Here is a 19,130-nt window from a genome sequence, read left to right as displayed (position 1 = left end):
TCTAGTTCGTGGCTCAGTTAGTATGCCACCTTAGTTAGTTGAGTTTGGTTTGAGACCTGTACTTGAGTTCTTTTTTGCTTACACAACTAAGAAGAGGAAAACTGTTTTCAGCCTCCACCTCTGTGTGTATTCCCCCATTGTGCAAGCAAGAAAGCTACAAGTGAGACTCCTTCCTTCTCTCCCATAATCTTGACATGCACATGGGACCGGTGTAGTTGCAGATATTGATATCTGGCATAAACGCATTGGTCATGTTAATGTACAGCGACTTAAATTAATGCAGGCCCAAAATATTGTTGCAGGATTGCCTAAATTCAAGGTTGCAGAAATGCATAAGGTATGTGAAGCCTGTCAATTTGGAAAACATGCAAGGAAACCATTTCCTAGACATTTTCAAGAGAGTAAGAAGCCATTGGAATTAATCCACTCTGATGTGTGGAATACTAAATCTGCATCTCTTGGAGGCTGTCATTATTTTGTCACTTTTATTGATGACTATAGCAGAAAAGTTTGGGTGTATTTTATGAAAAAGAAAAGTGAAGTTTTTGGGCATTTCAAAACTCTTAAAGCTATGGCTGAAAAAGAAACAGGTCTGCAAATAAAATGCCTAAGGTCAGATGGAGGTGGAGAGTACCTCTCAAATGAGTTTGCAAGGTTCCTGCAGGAGCATGGCATAAAGCAGCAATATTCATGCAGTCATACCCCACAACAAAATGGAATTGCAAAAAGGAAAAACAGGCATATTGGAGAGGTATCTCGTGCCATGCTCAATGAGAAAGACCTGCCAGATTTTTATTGGGCTGAAGCAGTTGCTACAGTAGTCTACATAATGAACAGGAGTCCCACTGCAGCAATACATGGAATGACTCCAGAGGAGAGATATACTGGTAGGAAACCAAATATTTCTCATTTGAAAATTTTTGGTTGCATTGCCTATGTACATGTGCCAGATGAGTTGAGATCCAAGTTGGATCCAAAAGCTGAGAAGTGCATCTTTATTGGCTACTCTCTGCAGCAAAAAGGGTATAGATGCTATAACCCTTCTACTCGTAAGTTTACAGTGAGCAGAGATGTTGTTTTTGATGAGATGAGTAGCTGGTATAAACCAGTAAATGTGATTGATGATGTAGATGCACAAAATGGTAATGCTGCACAGAATTCACAGCAGCAGTCACAAAATATTAGTGGACCTGGAGCGTCCTCTAGCAGTGGGTCACATTCTTTGCCATGGACAGGCAGATTGAGATCAGGAGAATCTTCTCAAAGCAATGCAGATAGTGGTATGCAGGTATCACGAAAAGGAAAAGAGAAGGTTGATCAGCCCATGCTTGATGTGAATGCAGGTCACTCTTATGTGGATGGTGAATCCAGTGGCTCAGAACAGAGCATTGATGATGAGTTGGGTATTCCTTCTATTGTTACACCTGGAGTAAGGAAGACCAGGGATGTTTTGAGAGCACGTGGGAGTGAACCTACTTTGAGCAGGTCTACGAGAGCTAGATATCCTGTGGATAGGCTGAAATATGATGGATTTACAGCCATTCACTATGCATATATGGTTAAAGTGATAGAGGAAGCAGAACCCACTTCTTTTGAGCAAGCCATGGGAAAAGAAAAATGGGAGAAAGCCATGGATGAAGAAATGGATGCCTTGGAAGCAAATGCTACATGGGAATTGGTACCTTTGCCTAAAGGTAAAAATGCAATTGGCTGTAAGTGGGTTTATAAGGTGAAGCACAATGCAGATGGTTCTGTGAATAGATACAAGGCAAGATTAGTAGTCTGTGAACAGATACAAGGCACAACCATATGGCATTGACTATGAAGAAACATTCAGTCCAGTTGCAAGGATGGCAACCATAAGAGCAATCATTGCTATGGCTGCATCAAAGGGATGGTCTTTACATCAGATGGATGTAAAGAATGCCTTCTTGCATGGTGATTTGCAAGAAGAGGTCTATATGGAGCAGCCACCAGGTTATGTGCATGCTGTTCATCCTGCGTTTGTTTGCAGGTTGAAGAAAGCCTTGTATGGCTTGAAGCAAGCACCTAGAGCATGGTCTGACAAGATAGGACAGTATCTTGTCACTATTGGCTTTCAGATTTCCAAGGCAGATTTCTCACTTTATGTGAGAAAAACAGAGAAAGGTATTATGCTACTTGTCATTTATGTTGATGATTTGATTATGACAGGTGACAGTGATGAAGATATCCTTCATGTGAAAATGCTATTGAAGTAGAAGTTTGAGATGAAGGATTTGGGAGAGCTGCGTTATTTCTTGGCCATTGAGGTGATTAGATCACCAAGTGGGATACAGCTCTTGCAGAGGTAGTATGGATTGGACATGCTGTCCAAATATGGGATGACAGGCTGTAAGCCTATTTCAGTTCCTTTGGAGCAGAATGTGAAGCTGAGCATAGATGCAGCTGAGCTTCTAGAAGACCCTACTATGTACAGACGCATAGTAGGAAGTTTGATTTATATGACTATTACCAGGCCAGATTTGAGCTGTGTTGTTGGATTGGTAAGTCAGTTTATGCAGGCTCCAAGGAAACCACATTTGGATGCGGCTAGATACATACTCAGGTATGTGAAGTCCACATTGCAGTCTGGACTATTTTATGAGACTGGGGTTCAGATACAATTACATGGATATACTGATGCTGATTGGGCTGGTAGCATTTCTGATAGACGATCTACCGGTGGATATGTGTTCTCTTTTGGGAGTGCTGCAGTCACTTGGAGCAGCAAGAAACAGCCTACAGTTGCCTTATCCAGCACAAAGGCTGAGTATAGGGGCGCAGCAATGGCTGCATGTGAGGTAGCTTGGTTGCATAAGCTACTTTATGATATGCATCAACCTACAGATGGGCCAATTGTCATTTATTGTGACAACATGAGTAGTATACACTTGGAAAATAACCCAATCTATCATGCTAGAACAAAGCACATTGAGGTGATTATCACTATGTACGAGAGAGGGTTTTACTAGGTCTTATTGATCTAGTTTATGTTAGCACAGAGGATCAGGTAGCTGACATATTCACGAAGGCATTGGGCGCAGAGAAGCTGCACAAGTTCAGAGACCTGCTTGGTGTGCAGGAATTGGGATTGAGCTCAAGGGGGAGTGTTGATATATCGAGCTCCACTCGAGATATGCCAGGGTGACCGTTGTGTATTTATGTCACTGACTTGTTAGTTGCAGATGCGGTTGGTACACCGCCCATTAATAATAGCTACATGATAGCTATCCTTATCTACTCTAGTTCGTGGCTCAGTTAGTATGCCACCTTAGTTAGTTGAGTTTGGTTTGAGACCCATATATAGGGTTCTTCTATTTCTTTGTACTTGAGTTCTTTTGGCTTACACAACTAAGAAGAGGAAAAATATTTTCAGCCTCCACCTCTGTGTGTATTCCCCCATTGTGCAAGCAAGAAAGCAACAAGTGAGACTCCTTCCTTCTCTCCCACAATCTTGACAGAGCTTTCTAGATCCTCTTCTCGATGGGCTGCTAAGACATGTCCCACAGCCGGACGAGCAGACATGTTACATTTTTACATTACGAGCTGCCTGCCCCCTAACTATCACTTCACTCCCTCTCCCTCTCTCCTCGACGTCCTATCAGCGGGGAGAGAGAGGGGGAGTTAAAAAAATTTGAACTAAGGTTAATAATTTTTTTAAAAAAATTAAAGGGGGGAGGCACAAGGGGGGGAAAAAGCACGGGGATATTACATCCTCTCCCCCTTAGAGGAATCGAGATGTCCTTATCTCGAGAGGACCTGGGGGTATTGTTGGTTGAGAGTATATTCATCCACCCAAGTGGCATCCTCTTCGGGATAATCTTTCCACTAGATGAGGTATTCTCTCAAGGTCCTTGACCTCAAATGCGTCTCCCTGACATCTAGGACTCTATCAGGTCGTAGCTCAAGGACTCCTTGGCTAGGCATTACAATTTTTTGATCATCAAGTACATGATTTGGATTAGATAGATACTTTTTCAATAGGCTAACGTGGAATAAATTATGAATCTTTAGGGTTGTGGGCAGCTGCAGTATGTAAGCATTAGGCCCTAGGCACTTAGTGATCTTACAAGGTCCACAATACCTCGGACTTAGCTTCTTGTAATCTCCCAAGGACAGTGAACTCTTTTTAGGGCATATGCGGATGAAGACCATGTCACCTTCAACGAAGGATCTGTCTTGCCATTTCAAGTCAGCGTACACCTTCTGTCTATCCTTGGCAGCTTGGATGTCTTGTCTTATTGATTTGATTTGATCATCCATGTCTTCTAGCATCTGCCTTGAAGCTTCTACCCTCAAGGTTGGATCCAAGAAGTTCAAAGGGGTATGACAATCATGCCCATACAATGCTTAAAAAGGGGTCATTTGAATACTCTGTTGGTAAGAAACATTGTAGGCAAACTCAAACAGTGGCAAATATTGAGTCCACTTTTTGGGTTCGCGATAGCAGTATACCCTAAGCATATCTTCAATGACTTGATTGACTCGGGTCCATCTGAATTTCTCGAAACAAATTCCAAAAAAAGATGGATGGATTTGCGCAACACGTTTGTATTACCGGCCCATTGTAAACACGTGCATGAACTCATGTTTTTAAAACTTTAATTATGACATGGTATATGTCACAAATGTCAAATCTCTCTTGTATGTGATTTTAAATAAGTAAATTTCTATCCAAACCCACGACAACCTCAATGGTGGTATGTTGTATCTTTAGCTCCTCGAAGTGCGAGAGTATATGATGAAAGTAATGCTCCTAGTGTAGATGAGGACAATATGCAGATAGAGGGGTCGATATCGCAAGGGGTGGAGGCCACCCAAAGCTTGGAACGTGTAGAGAAGGAAGAATTGAGTAACAATGATGGAAAGATAGGAGGCTAATAATTCTTTGAGAACGAGGTGGACTCATTCTTTTGTGGTGACCTTTCTATCAACCTTTCAGCATATGTGGAGTTTTGTTAGTAGATTGACATGGGACCATAGGCTACGTCATACTTGGAGCATCCGCCTACTAAATTTGTTGATGAATTGCTTATAAGGGTACTCTAGAATATACATTTTAAATAAGATCATTTTTTTAAAGAGTTATATTACCGTGCTATGCTTGAATTTTTATATTGATTATGCTAACATCAATTTTTGTCTGTGCAAGTGACCTTTGTGGATATTTGGACAACATGATGAGTCGAGGGATGAGCGACGAGGACAATGGTTTTCTTTCCTTTTGGCAGTAGTACAAGATCCCATGTTCTATTTTCAGCCAAGGTAGATAATTTTCTCATCCATAGCTCTGCACCAATTTTTATCCATCACTGCTTCAGCATATGTGGCAGGTTCTTTGACCTCATTCACTTTTGTCATGTAATCATAATGCTTCGTAGAGTAACTACTGTAAGTCAGCCTATCAATAGGGTACTTTACTCTTTTATGAGCATCTAAGTTGTGGTGGACTACTTGATTCCCCTCTCTCATGAGACGGAATATACCTATTTTGTAGGCGTATACACAGTTATACTAAGATCACTATCTAGACTATTAGCTGAGTCATAGCCTAAAGTCATTCTGCCAGATGTCATCACACCAGATGTATCATTAGAAGCTTGCTCTTTCCCTTTGTTGTCCATCACAGCATATCTCCCCCTCACTGTGACATAGTGGTGTCAGTGGTGGATGAGCTCTGCAGTCTCCCTGTCCATGGAGATATCGTTGTACCACTAGGGCCTGCTGGCTGTCAATGCAGTACTCTGCTGCGAATCAACTGTAGAAACATGTGTAGAAGGCATATCCGACGGCACTGCAGTAGGTAATGTATACCAAGATGCCAACTCATCAAAGATAACATCTCTACTCAATCACTAGTGGGTCCCGAGTAGAGGGATCATAGCATTTATATGCCTTCTTCCCCTACGAGTAACCGATAAAGACACACTTATGTGCTTTCACATCCAGCTTCTTTGTAACGTGCCCGCTCCTCAATTCGTGGGACACGTTACAATTGGTATCAGAGAAAAACTGCTTAAGCTAAGGGTTGTGCTACATCATCAGAGTTGCACAGTGGAAGCATGATGGGTCCTTTTATTGCATTCATGGCTTAGGTAGAAGGAAAGAAAAAGAAAAAGAGTAAAAATCCTGCAAAGTATCACACTCAAAGATAGAAGGTTAGAAGATGTTGCATTTACTTAAAGTTGATGTTCAACTGATGACCAACAAGGATGGTTTATTGCCATACCTTGAAAACCTAAGAACCCAACTCCAAGGACGTCGTTTCTTTTCCAACAAAGGGTTGTCCATCAAAGGCTCTATGGTTGTGAAACTCAATAAACTAGACAGATTGTCAAGTAAGTCGCTACCATTGAAGGCTGCGCAAGACAAAGGGGACCTTAGGTTGAGTCCAAGATATAGTCCATTAGACCTATGGATTTAGGGCAGTTGTGAATTGCCAAGAAAGAAAATTGACCTACCAAGTTTAGGATGATGGGATTTTCCACAAACTATTTGACTATAGTATAGGGAAACCTAAGGTAGTGATAATTTGGGGTCAACAGGGTATAAGCCCTAACCCAAGGGGGAGAGCAAACTTTAGGGTAGTTGATTCATGCTAAGCATGTTGCTTGGAACTGTTGAAATGGTTTTAGCGAAGGTTGGTCTTATTAAATATGGATTTTTGACCCAAGTAATGATTGGTTGTTTGAAAAGTTTGTAAAAGTTTTTTGATACATCCAAGTTAAATTCTGGTTGTGCATGCAATGGGATTTCGATGCCTTGAAGCAAGTGGTTGTGCGTTCCACTATTTGTTAATGTGGTTTTGGATGTTAACCCAAGTGGGGTGTGATTGATGATTGCATGACCGAGTCTAAGATGATCGATTGCCATGGAAACCAAAGGGATGTTTTCCCTAGTAATTGTTTTTAAGCTCGTTGCTTCAGTTGTGGTTGATTTCCTGTAGGGATAATTAAGGAAGGATGGCGCTAGCTACCCCCCGCGAACTGCCAAACCCTAACCAAGGGGGTTGTGAATCCGCGCTGGGAATGTGGATCGAACCCGCCGGGAGAGGTCTCTCTGTGGAAATTACTTGGCGTAGGAGGACACTTGGGTGCCAGTGGGGGCTCTGGCCGTAAATCCCAATGCCTCCGGGCCCTACACAAGTGTTCTACATGACTCGAGATAGGATCTCAAGGCCTTGATACTAGTTACAAGGCGAAATCTTGGTAGAATAAGCCTTCGGGGTTTGTTGCCGAAAGACGGAAGGATTTTTCTGCGGAGGCATAAAGGAACACTTAATTCTCCTGTATGGGCAAGAGACAAACATTAATCTGAAGATAAGTTAAGGAAGTGTTTGATCTTGTTTTATCTTGCTTTCATGTCAGTGCCCTAAATTGCGTAAAGGAACCTGTGATTAATGGGTTAATTAAGGAAGCTGCTTTTATGTGTCAAACATAATGTGGTAAGTAATTAGATAACTAAACAACCTATGGTGGATGTGACCAATGGGTCTATCCTACAGAAGTGTGGTCTCGGTTAGCCGAGAGCTTTCCTCAAAGGAAATGTTAATGAGAAATGTTACTTCAGGTCGATCCTAGTGGGAACGGCCGGATAAGTTTCGTTGCGGGGCAGACTCGAGAGACCCTAGTTGGCAAACCCCGAGTCATTCCTTGGGAGTGCCAGGCGGCATCTTCTAGATATATCTCTCCATGGACTGCTAAGACGTGTCCCGCAAATTGAGGAGCGGGCGCGTTACATTCTTCCTCTTCTCATTAGGGATGTGCACATAAGCAAGATAGCCAAATACTTTCATGTGACTGATATTAGGCTTGTAGCCATACAACTTCTCAAATGGTTTCATATCATGAATACTTATAGTGGGAGTCCAATTCAAGATATACATGGCTGTCATAATAGCCTTAGCCCAAATAATAGAGCGGCATCTTCTTATCATTCATCATTGCATGAGAAGCTTCTACTCCATATTTGGGATTATGGGAATTTCCCATCAATATGGGAAAATCAAATCAAAATAGATTTTGTGAATTTTGGAAATTTCATTAATTTGGAACTTGGTGCAATGGAATATATTACTGCTTATGGTTGCTCCAAGAAATTGAAAAAAACTCAAAAAGGTGGTGTTAATAAACACCTTAGCTTTAATATCCTTGAAAATATTCAAGGAAAATCTTCAATCCATGGATTCTTGTAGCTTTGGCCTTCAATACAACCTTTGGGAAAATTTTAAAAATTTTGGGAGATTTTGTACCTTTCTTCATCCAAGAGAAGACAATGCTATCTATCGTTTTTCATCATTCATGATCTTTTTTGTTGCACATCCAATATTTATCCCAACAATTAAAATACACCTCTGCATCTGTAGCATTTTAACAACTACAAACTGGTGCCCAATATTGAATACGTACCTTGTTGAAGTTTTTGGAATTTCTATTTGTATCGACCTCACTTTGTACAACACCAAGTCATATTGGATATACTGGATTTGAAGGTCTAACAAGCACAAAGTCATCTTTCTTAACATCAAGCATTGGTTCAAATGCATGTTTGGGTTGTTTTCTCAGAGGACCACAATAGTGATCATTCAACTCTTCCAATCCAATAAAGTCATCTGCATTATCTACATCTATATTGGTTACATCACTTTGTGTTCTTGGCCAAAAATCTATGAAAAATAAATCTTCTTGGACATTTGGAGTTTAAAGAGCGTAGATCATATGTTTCCAATAATCAATCACTGGTGTTATAAACTTTGTGAACTCTGCTTCAGGTCCTTGTACATTTGACCATCTTTCCCAATACTTCAAATAATCTTTAACTCCACTTACTACTTCTTGATGATCCTTAACATACTCAAACATGGGCAGCAACATTGGAACACCCTTTGGAAGAGTAGGCTTTCTTGCAAGGTCTCTCTTCCATAATTCAATGCCACCTTCTCTTGGCAACTAGTCTGGGGACTTTGGATGCATCTTGTATTGCATGGTAGGTGTATCTCCTTGCATATAAAACCAAAATTGAAGAGGTTTTGAGTGACCAACAAGTGTATCTTTGGAATCACACAAGTATCCCTCAATGTATCTCTTAAAGTCAGGCACATGTATCAATAAGAAAGGTGTAGGACTTGCCATCTGGCATGATTGAAAATGTTGCATAAGATGAGGAAAAGTGAAGGTCATGCTCGTCCTTAGCTTCTCTGAAAATTTGCTGAACATTGCATCAATGTCTTCATGTGTATGACCCACCATGAGAAACCCAAGGTGGATCATCTTGAATGTTCCTTGTGCAACAAGCAATGATAGATATGAAAAGAGATAGAAATTTTTGTTTTCTGATCCACAATTATCAAGTTGAAGTAATAAGTTCTCTGGAAATTGTTTGAAATGATGATGGCCATCCTTCTATGGCGTCAATAAGAAAGGTGTAGGACTTGTCATCTAGAATGATTGAAAATGTTGCATAAGATGAGGAAAAGTGAAGGTCATGCTCGTCCTTAGCTTCTTGTAAATGTCCATATCTACCTTCTCCATGTCCAGGTGTAATGATGCCTATTAAAGAAACTGGTAGTTGAGTAGATCTTTCAGCCTCTTTTGATCAAAGCCTTAACCTAAGGATAGCTATCTTTTGCTGTGTCTTTTGTTGGTCCATCTTATCAAGTATGATGCACAAGTTTTTATCTGGATCTAATGCTAAGGCCATGCGCCAATTGTATTATATGTTCCGATAACTTTGCTGTTGTAGCATGTGACATTGACACTTCTTTAGAATCACATTTCGCTCTTGAATACACTTTTTGGTTGCAAGTTGCTCATTGATCTCTAAGCAAATACTACATTTGGAGAACTCACTTTTCTTTGCTAAGGTTACATGCTTGAACTCTGTGTTCCAAATACAATTGAAGGTGGTCAAGGACATTTGCTTACATCCAATACCACTCAATGTTGTATTTAATTCTTCCCATATATCTACTTGCTTGTAAACATCTTGGATGGCCAATTGTGTCTCCCTTGATCCATCTTGCATTATTCTACTCTTGTGTGGCATTTGCTCTCCATTCTTCTTAACAAAGTCTCTCAGGATGGCTCTTCCCATCTCTATGTGATCCCAAGATGCTCTTATTACTCCCTTGGTTCCATGCATTTCCCTCCTCACGCCATGCTCAAATTGTGTTTTGTACCTATAAAAAGATGTCTTTGGGATTCCATGAATCACATACCATGCCATTCCACATACCACTTGTCCATTGAAGATGAAGTTGTACTTCCTTGTTCCCAAGTAATGAATCTTGCATGATGATTCAAACTTGTCATAAACATAGTTTGTGCGGTCTTCAAATTGCAATCCCCAAAAGTATTTAGATAATTGTTGCATTGCTTCTCTATCAGTAAGCTGAAAACACTTTTCTTGGCAACAATCAATCATGGAAACCTGTGAAATGGAGTCCATAGAAGTCCTCAAGTTTGCACCTTTAGGGGTAATAATTTGAGGCTTTCTATTGACCATACAATATGATCTCTTCTAAACAAAAATTGATTTTTTTGCAAAAACATAATCTTCATTGGTATCTTCCATGTTTTTAGCACAAGTATTTGTAGAATAAATTGCATGTATGATTGTTGTTGTAGTAGTAATGTTCCATCATCAAAGGTGACTTGTTTAATAGGCCATCTTATCTACCACTACACCAATATCCTCTTCTCCTAGCAATTTAAAGTTTATTACATCATATGGAAAAGCCAATAATATAACCCTTGTCCCAACACACACACAATGTTGCCTTCTGTCCATAGCATCACTCTACGTTCTCTCCAACTTTCATGAATGCTAAGCACATCAATATCCTCAAAAGGTAGGACATGGTTTAATTTGTAACCATCTCCTTCGTCATGAATTGTTATTGATTTTGAAACAACCACCACATCTTTCTTTCCCCATTTTGCAAAACCACCTACAGATTCATGAACCTTCATTGTGTCAATTGTTGGGAATGGCAAATATGCTGTTATATTTAAACATTTATCAATAGCCACTGAAATATATCTATCTTCAAGTGTTTGTCCATGGCATGTCTCATTTGGATGTATTGCATGCACTCTCTCAAGTGCAACAATCTCATGATCAACTAGCAAATTCACAATTTCTCCAAAATAAAATTTGTTATTCATGATACCTGTACAAGTGAGAAAATGGAGATTTTATCATTTGTATGTTGTCACCTCTCAAAAAGAAGAAAATAGTAATGAAATTGCTAAATACAATGAAGTATCAAATTTCATTGAAATGAAAAAAGCACTTAAACATTAGATAGAATGAGTCCAACATCCATAATAGAAAGTATTAATGGAAACATCATACAGAAAGGGGATAGATTTGACCATATGACCAAAAACAAACTTTCTCATGAACTATGCCCTAAAGTGAATAAGAAAAGTTTCTTCTATTACTTTTAGTTGCCCTTGATTTTATTTTATTTTATTAGCTACTCTTTGAGTAAGCAAAAACTTCCTTGTGTATTCTCATTGGGAAAAGATTTAGCAGATGTTCAAAACTTGTACTATATCTATTCAACACGAGAACAATGATTAAGATTATTTATCATGTGTATCATGAGGAAAAGATTTAGCCACCTGGTCAAAAATCTATTGTATGTATTCCTTACCATAGAAAATATAAAAATTATTTGTGATCCCCATAGGAAAAAACATAGTCAAATGATTGAAACCTTTGTTGTATGTATTTCACATGACAAAAAGGATAAAAGTTCATTGTAGTCTCCATAGAAAAATATTTAGCCAGATGGTCAAAATCTCTATTGCAACTATTTTACACAAGACTTAGGATCAAAATTCTTTGTGATGTCCACAAGAAAAGATTTAGCCATATGGTCAAAACATGTATTGTATGTAACCTAGATGATAGCAAGGATAATAATTGTTTGTGACATCCATAGTGTTAAGATATCGAGCTCCACTCGTGATATGCCAGGGTGACCGTTGTGCATTTGTCACCGACTTGTCAGTTGGGCAGATGCAGTTGGTACACCACCCATGAATAATAGTTAGATGACAGCTATCCTTATCTACTCTAGTTCGTGGCTCAGCTAGTATGCCACCTTAGTTAGTTGAGTTTGGTTTGAGACCCATATATAGGGTTCTTCTATTTCTTTGTACTAGAGTTCTTTTGGCTTACACAACTAAGAAGAGGAAAAATGTTTTCAACCTCCACCTTTGTGTGTATTCCCCTATTGTGCAAGCAAGAAAGCTACAAGTGAGACTCCTTCCTTCTCTCCCACAATCTTGACATGATATCAGAGCCTTGTTCGTGGTAAGGAGCTCAAGAAAGAAAACCAAGTTCGCAGTGTTCTAGTAAGAGAACCAGTGTTGCTTTCATTTTTCTATTTTGGGAGTAGGTCTCTGCAGGTAGCACAGCCGAAAAGTGCAAGAGTGCATTGTCTCAGATTGAGATGCCCTTCGCAGTGTAGCAAAAGGGCAGTATATGCTGCGAGAGAGGGGTTTAGCCCTTGGTTGCTCTGTTTTTTTATTTGATGCCATTTCGGGGCCTTTTTTTGGAGGTGAAAGTTTTCCACACGCACTCAGAAAAAGACCTTATTTTTTGCTGTGCGACCACTGTTCTACAGGTCGGTGAAAAGTTACCATAGAAATTGCATCGTATGCTTGTGCCCAGAGACATTGGGAGTTACAGAATCATCCTTGTTGCATGTTGATGCAAAATCGTCACTAGGAAGTAACTGTGTGGTCAAATACCACTTTCGTCAGTTTTGTAGATTTTCCCTTGAGAGGCTGAAGCTATGTTTTTTGCAGTGACATAAATTTTTGCAGTGTTCTGTAATGGCGTCTGATTCTCTTTCACAGATTGTCACTGAAAAGCTTGACAAGAACAACTTCCAAGCATGGAAGTTTAGAATGACGAATTTCCTTATGGAAAAAGGATATTGGGAATTCGTTGCAGGAAATGAAGAAGAACTAGTTCTTCCTGATGTTCCCAATCAACAGCAAATGCAGGCATTTAAAGCATGGCATGAGAGAGCCAGAAAGTTATGTACTAGCTGTCTATCAGTATTTTAGACTCTATGATTGTGCATATTCAAGATGCAAGTACGCCAAAGGAGGCATGGGATACTTTGTCAAAAATGTATAGCACAAATACACAAGCCAGGAAAATGTAGCTCAAGCAAGAGTTGCACAATGTGCAAAGAGAAAGTATGAGCATCAATGACTACCACATGAAGGTGAAGAAGAGTGCAGATGCACTTGCTTTCATTGGGTCGCCAGTGGATGATGATGATTTAGTTTATGTGACCTTGAATGGTCTAGAAAAGGATTATGCACATTTCCAAACATCCATTTTCGTCCGTGAAAGATTTCCTGATTTTGAGGAGTTGATTGCTCTTCTAATTTCTGAGAAGCAGAGAAATGGTGGTGCATCTTCTTCAAGAGGAACTTCAAAAGAAGCTGTCTTCTACTCAAATGCTGGAAGAGGTAGAGGCAGAGGTGGAGGAGGCCAATCTGGAGGCCGTGGTAGAAATCAGAATATGTAGCAAACTCAAGAAAACCAGTCCTATGGAGGAGGACATAGTAACTCTAGAGGCAGGGGGAGCCAAAGAGGTCGTGGTGGATGGCAAAGAGGCCAAAATGCAAATAGCTATGTTGAATGCTACTACTGTGGTAAAATGGGTCATGTGGCTAAAGATTGCTATAAAAAGCAGAATGACATCATGAATGGAAAATTGCAACAAGGGAATTATGCATCTTCTAGTAGACACGGTGATGATAGAAATGAGCATTTGTTTATGGTGTAGCACATGACCAATTCTGTGACAAGTGCAGAAGAAAGCAACGATGTGTGGTATGTTGACTCAGGTGCATCAAACCACATGACAGGTCATGCAGAATGGATTCAGGATGCAAGGAAAATGGAAAAACCAAGATTTGTGGAGATTGGTGATGATACTGCACATCCTATTGTGCAGATTGGAAATATTCCTTTGTCTATGCAGGATGGGAAAAAAAAATACTTGTCGGATGTATTTCGTGTCCCGAATATCACAAGGAACATGGTTTCTGTTGGTCAAATGGTTGAGCAGGGCTTGCAGGTCTGATTTAATTCTCATGGATGCTTTGTTGAGGATATGAAAAATAAAGGTCGCTTGATAGCAAAAGGAAAGAAGAAGGGCAGAATGTTTACATTGGATGCAGACATGCCTGAATTGAGTGCAGCAATGTTTGCACATGGGACCAATGTAGTTGCAGATATTGATATCTGGCATAAACACATTGGTCATGTTAATGTACAGCGACTTGAATCAATGCAAGCCCAAAATATTATTGCAAGATTGCCTAAATTCAAGGTTGCAAAAATGCATAAGGTATGTGAAGCCTATCAATTTGGAAAACAGGCAAGGAAACCATTTCCTAGACATGTTCAAGAGAGTAAGAAGCCATTGGAATTAATCCACTCTGATGTGTGGACTACTAAAGCTGCATCTATTGGAGGCTATCATTATTTTGTCACTTTTATTGATGACTATAGCAGAAAAGTTTGGGTGTATTTTATGAAAAAGAAAAGTGAAGTGTTTGGGCATTTCAAAACTCTTAAAGCTATGGTTGAAAAAGAAACAGGCCTGCAAATAAAATGCCTAAGGTCAGATGGAGGGGGAGAGTACCTCTCAAATGAGTTTGCAAGGTTCCTACAGGAGCATGGCATAAAGCAACAATACTCTTGTAGTCATACCCCACAGCAAAATGGAATTGCAGAAAGAAAAAACATGCATATTGGAGAGGTATCTCGTGCCATACTCAATGAAAAAGACCCGCCAGATTTTTACTGGGCTGAGGCAGTTGCTACAACAGTCTACATAATGAACAGTACTCCCACTGCAGCAATACATGGCATGACTCCAAAGGAGAGGTATACTGGTAGGAAACCAGATATTTCTCATTTGAAAATTTTTTGTTGCATTGCCTATGTTCATGTGCCAGATGAGTTGAGATCCAAGTTGGATCCAAAAGCTGAGAAGTACATCTTTATTGGTTACTCTCTGCAACAAAAAGGGTATAGATGCTATAACCCTTCTACTCGTAAGTTTACAGTGAGCAGAGATGTTGTTTTTGATGAGATAAGTAGCTGGTATAAACCAGTAAATGTGATTGATAATTCACATTCTTTGCCATGGACATGCAGATTGAGATCAGGAGAATCTTCTCAAAGAAATGCAGATAGTGGTATGCAGGTATCACGAAAAGGAAAAGAGAAGATAGATCAGTCCATGTTTGATATGAATGCAGGTCACTCTTATGTGGATGGTGAATCCAGTGGAACATAACAGAGCATTGATGATGAGTTGGGTATCCCTTCTATTTTTACACCTGGAGTAAGGAAGACCAGGGATGTTTTGAGAGCACCTGGGAGTGAACCTACTTTGCGCAGGTCTACCAAAGCTAGGTATCCTGTGGATAGGCTGAAATATGATGGATTTACAGCCAATCACTATGCCTATATGGTCAAAGTAATATAGGAACCAGAACCCACTTCTTTTGAGCAAGCCATGGGAAAAGAAAAATGGGAGAAAGCCATGGATGAAGAAATAGATGCCTTAGAAGCAAATGCTACATGGGAACTGGTACCTTTGCCTAAAGATAAGAATTCAATTGGTTGTAAGTGGGTTTATAAGGTGAAGCACAATACAGATGGTTCTGTGAACAGATACAAGGCAAGATTAGTAGTCAAGGGGTATGCACAAACATATGGCATTGATTATGAAGAAACGTTCAGTCCGGTTGCAAGGATGACAACCGTAAGAGCAGTCATTGGTATGGTTGCATCAAAGGAATGGTCTTTACATCAGATGGATGTAAAGAATGCCTTCTTGCATGGTGATTTGCAAGAAGAGGTATATATGGAGCAGCCACCAGGTTATGTGCATGGTATTCATCTTGAGTTTTTTTGCAGGTTGAAGAAAGCCTTGTATGGCTTGAATCAAGCACCTAGAGCATGGTCTGACAAGATAGGACAGTATCTTGTCACTATTGGCTTTTAGATTTCCAAGGCAGATTTCTCACTTTATGTGAGAAAAATAGAGAAAGGTATTATGCTACTTGTCATTTATGTTGATGATTTGATTATCACAAGGGATAGTGATGAAGATATCCTTCATATGAAAATGCTATTGAAGCAGAACTTTGAGATGAAGGATTTGGGAGAGCTATGTTATTTCTTGGGAATTGAGGTGATTAGATCACCAAGTGGGATACGGCTCTTGCAGAGGCAGTATGGATTGGACATGCTGTCCAAATATGGGATGACATGCTGTAAGCCTATTTCAGTTCCTTTGGAGAAGAATGTGAAGTTGAGCACAGATGTAGGTGAGCTTCTTGAAGATCCTACTATGTACAGACGCATAGTAGGAAGTTTGATTTATATGACTATTACCAGGCCAGATTTGAGCTATGCTGTTGGATTGGTAAGTCAGTTTATGCAGGCTCCAAGGAAACCGCATTTGGATGCGGCTAGACGCATACTCAGGTATGTGAAGTCCACATTGCAGTATGGACTATTTTATGAGACTGGGGTTCAGATACAGTTGCATGGATACACTGATGCTGATTGGGTTGATAGTATTTCTGATAGACGATCTACCAGTGGATATGTGTTCTCCTTTGGGAGTGCTGCAGTCACTTGGAGCAGTAAGAAACAGCCTATAGTTGCCTTGTCGAGCACAGAGGCTGAGTACAGGGGTGCAGCAATGGCTGCATGTGAGGTAGCTCGGTTGCATAAGCTACTTTATGATATGCATCAGCCTACAGATGGGCCGGTTGTCATTTCTTGTGACAACATGAGTAGTATACACTTGGAAAATAACCCAGTCTATCATGCTAGAACAAAGCACATTGAGGTGCATTATCACTATGTGCGGGAGAGGGTTTTACTAGGTCTTATTGATCTAGTTTATGTCAGCACAGAGGATCAAGTAGCTGACATATTTATGAAGGCATTGGGCGCAGAGAAGCTGCGCAAGTTTAGAGACCTGCTTGGTGTGCAGGAATTGCGATTGAGCTCGAGGGGGAGTGTTGAGATATTGAGCTCCACTTGTGATATGCCAGGGTGACCGTTGTGCATTTATGTCACCGACTTGTCAGTTGCAGATACAGTTGGTACACCGCCCATAAATAATAGCATAGTAGGAAGTTTGATTTATATGACTATTACCAGGCCAGATTTGAGCTATGCTGTTGGATTGGTAAGTCAGTTTATGCAGGCTCCAAGGAAACCGCATTTGGATGCGGCTAGACGCATACTCAGGTATGTGAAGTCCACATTGCAGTATGGACTATTTTATGAGACTGGGGTTCAGATACAGTTGCATGGATACACTGATGCTGATTGGGTTGATAGTATTTCTGATAGACGATCTACCAGTGGATATGTGTTCTCCTTTGGGAGTGCTGCAGTCACTTGGAGCAGTAAGAAACAGCCTATAGTTGCCTTGTCGAGCACAGAGGCTGAGTACAGGGGTGCAGCAATGGCTGCATGTGAGGTAGCTCGGTTGCATAAGCTACTTTATGATATGCATCAGCCTACAGATGGGCCGATTGTCATTTCTTGTGACAACATGAGTAGTATACACTTGGAAAATAACCCAGTCTATCATGCTAGAACAAAGCACATTGAGGTGCATTATCACTATGTGCGGGAGAGGGTTTTACTAGGTCTTATTGATCTAGTTTATGTCAGCACAGAGGATCAAGTAGCTGACATATTTATGAAGGCATTGGGCGCAGAGAAGCTGCGTAAGTTTAGAGACCTGCTTGGTGTGCAGGAATTGCGATTGAGCTCGAGGGGGAGTGTTGAGATATTGAGCTCCACTTGTGATATGCCAGGGTGACCGTTGTGCATTTATGTCACCGACTTGTCAGTTGCAGATACAGTTGGTACACCGCCCATAAATAATAGCTAGATGACAGCTATCCTTATCTACTCTAGTTTGTGGCTCAGTTAGTATGCCACCTTAGTTAGTTGAGTTTGGTTTGAGACCCATGTATAGGGTTCTTCTATTTCTTTGTACTAGAGTTCTTTTGGCTTACACAACTAAGAAGAGGAAAACTGTTTTCAGCCTCCACCTTTGTGTGTATTCCCCCATTGTGCAAGCAAGAAAGCTACAAGTGAGACTCCTTCCTTCTCTCCCACAATCTTGACACATAGAACAAGATTTAGCCAAATGGTCAAAGCCTTTATTGTATGTCAAGAAGGATAAATAATATATGTGATCTCCATTAGAAAATATTTGATCAAATGATGAAAACCTTTATTTCATGTATTCCACATGACAACAAGGTTAAATATATTTTATGAGAAACTTTAACCTCATGCTTAAATGTTGAAACCACAATGACCTCTAAAGAATAGGAGATTTCATTCCCTATGACACAAAGCTTTAAAGATTGAGGAAATTTCAGCATCCATTAGAAGCTATTTGAGAAGGAAATATAATTTTTATCATGGTTAAATATTTATAAATCTTATACTACCTACTTGTTGATAATAGTAAAATGTATCATATTACATTTTATTTTTAAGTTATACTATTTTAGTCTAAATCATGTTATATTAGTATATCATGCTATGTGCATATTATGGAATATAGTATCAAAATATATTTTAAATATATATACTAAATTAATTTAGTAATAATTAATAAATATAATTGAAATATATTAAATTATATTTTGTAAGATTATGTATATTTAATGTATCTAATACGTAATGTGTAATATCATTGAGGATTTTAAAGCCACCTTAGTGATACTTTGAGAGTAGAATCTCTAGCAGGGTAGGATAGATAGTATGTAGGCAAAAAATCTAGCTGTGGAAACAGGGGAAATATCCCAATGGTGGGTTCTTAAGGAGGGGCGACGAGGAAGGAGTGGGTCTAGGAGAAATGCCCTTGGTGAGAGTTTGAGGGCAACATCCTCCCTGGTGGAGGTTTGGGAGCAATGCCCCCACTCAAGGTTTGGGGATAGCACCCCTTCTAGGGATTTGGGGGCAATGCTCCCAATGGGGGGTTCGAAGGGTAGTGCCCCTTGGTGGGGGTC

This window comes from Lygodium microphyllum, chromosome 25 (assembly GCF_053477565.2).
Source record: "Lygodium microphyllum isolate KBCC chromosome 25, Lygodium_microphyllum_v1.1.10, whole genome shotgun sequence".
Classification (NCBI taxonomy): domain Eukaryota; kingdom Viridiplantae; phylum Streptophyta; class Polypodiopsida; order Schizaeales; family Lygodiaceae; genus Lygodium; species Lygodium microphyllum.
Note: the sequence above shows the minus strand (reverse complement) of the source record.